Here is a 2,637-nt window from a genome sequence, read left to right as displayed (position 1 = left end):
GGATTTGTAATACCCCGATTCCCGTACGAATTATTTAAATTAATTTCGGGAATAAAAGGAAGGTAAAACAAGACTAAAAACACAGAGAATATTTCAATGAAGATCTAGAAGAAAACGACACTCGATTTGACTAGAAAACGAGGAAGTTATGAGCAAACGAAAATTGAGTAGAACTTGGAATATGGACGTCAAGACCGCATTCCTTAACGGGAATTTGCTCGAGGATGTGTACATGACACAACCCGAGGGTTTTGTCGATCCTAAGAGTCCGAGGAAGGTGTGTAAGCTTCAGAGATCCATTTATGGACTGAAGCAGGCTTCGAGGAGCTGGAATCTTCGATTTGACGAGGCAGTCAAAACGTTTGGCTTCCTGCAAAACGAAGATGAGCCATGTGTTTACAAGAAGGTCAGTGGGAGCGCAGTGGTCTTCCTTGTACTTTATGTGGATGATATATTGCTCATCGGAAATGACATTCCTACCTTGCAAGGAGTAAAATCCTGGCTAGGATCGGTCTTTTCGATGAAGGACTTAGGAGAAGCCGCCTATATTCTAGGAATCAAGATCTATAGAGATAGATCGAGAAGGCTTCTTGGTCTAAGTCAGAGTACATACATTGACAAGGTCTTGAATCGGTTCAAGATGCAAGACTCCAAGAGGGGTGCCTTGCCAATGGGACATGATGTGGCTCTTAGCAAGACTCAGTGTCCAAGGACACAGGATGAGCAAGAGCGCATGAGTAGGATTCCATATGCCTCGGCAATTGGATCCATCATGTACGCCATGTTATGTACTCGTCCGGATGTATCATATGCATTGAGTATGACTAGTAGATATCAGTCTACACCAGGTGAGGCTCACTGGATTGCGGTCAAGAACATCCTTAAGTACTTGAGAAGGACTAAGGATTTGTTCTTGGTGTATGGCGGATTGGAAGACGAGCTCGCTATAAAGGGTTATACCGATGCTAGTTTCCAAACCGACAGAGATGACTTCAGATCGCAGTCAGGTTACGTTTTCTGCCTAAACGGTGGGGCTATTAGTTGGAAGAGTTCCAAACAGCCAACCGTTGCAGATTCGACTACAGAAGCCGAGTACATAGCAGCATCGGATGCAGCTAAAGAAGTTGTTTGGATCAGGAAATTTGTGGGAGACCTGGGGGTCATTCCTAGCGTTGCAGATCCCATTGACTTGTATTGTGACAACAATGGTGCGATCGCACAGGCAAAGGAACCCCGGTCACACCAGAGATCCAAACACATACTCAGGCGATTTCACTTGATTAGGGAAATCATCGACAGAGGAGACGTGAAAATAAGTAGAGTGTCGACAGATGATAATATTGTCGACCCGCTGACGAAGCCTCTCCCTTCGTCAAAGCATGATGGTCATGTTGTGGGTATGGGGATTAGATGCTTGTAGGATAGATCATAGAGCATAGTGGGAGATTGTTGGTTGTGATGCTCTAGGATGATCCGTGATATGACATTTTGACTTTGTATTGATTCATTGATTTATGAATGCATTACTTTTCCCGTTATATGATTAGCATGTTTGTTATATTACGGTAAATATCCTTGAATCATTGCAGATGATTCTAAATTCCCTGGTCAGTTATCATTGTGGGAACAATGATGAATTAAGACCAGCATGATGTGTGATAGATGATTATGATCATATGCATTAGATGCAAGTCACAATCATGGGTTCTCGTTTGGAACGAGTTACTGGATGACCCGCATGAGATTGTCATATGGACATGAGTCATGACTTGAATCTCATACATCGGTTCGTTCTTGGATCCTCAGACCTGAGATGTCTAGAGTATCTGATATGAGAAGTGACGTGTCTTGACTGCGTCAAACGTCGTCTTTAACCGGATGATCATAACGGCGTTGCTCAGATACGTTCACGAATCATATGCAGATAGTAGACATGCAATACGGGACTTGTCACCTCCTACGCAGGAGAGATGTCGCTGGGCCTCTCGTGGAAATCGGACTGTGAAAATGCGTGGCCACGCTATAGATGAATGTACATCTATTTTATCAGTCGGTTTGCCTAGACGAGTAAGCGGTTGAACTAGAAGGGTGGCTCATTACATGCCCTTGTTCAACATACGACATCGTGAGACAAAGGATCAGAACTCGAACTAATGTTGGCTTTGTTAGATCACCTCTAACTCTATTCTAGGTGGGTGGTCATGGCGTCTTGCTAGAGGCTAACCACGGGAAAGGGGTTCCCGAAGCCACTACCACTTCGAATGGGCCTACAGGGTCACACACCATTAGGGATGGATCACACGTGAAGAGAGCGACGCGAGAAAGGAACCTCGGAACAAACTTGAAGGGTTCCAGAAGGCCAGACCGTCCGTTCCAGGCCTGGAACGGACGGTCCAGCCATGCTGGTCCGTTCGTTCTGCTGAGGAACGAACGAACCATTCCGCAAGTGCCAGACCGTCCGTTCCAGGTCTGGAATGGACGGTCCAGGGGCTCAGACCGTCCGTTCTGCGTTGAATTATAGAACGTCCGTTCTACGTAGAAAGTCAGAACGTCCGTTCCAGGCCTGGAAAGGACGGTCCGACTTACGTGACAGATTTTCTATTTCGCGTTTTAAGGGTTTTGGGCAATTCTAATTAA

Source organism: Tarenaya hassleriana, unplaced genomic scaffold (genome assembly GCF_000463585.1).
Source record: "Tarenaya hassleriana unplaced genomic scaffold, ASM46358v1 Cleome1, whole genome shotgun sequence".
NCBI lineage: Eukaryota > Viridiplantae > Streptophyta > Magnoliopsida > Brassicales > Cleomaceae > Tarenaya > Tarenaya hassleriana.
This window is presented reverse-complemented; position numbering follows the sequence as displayed.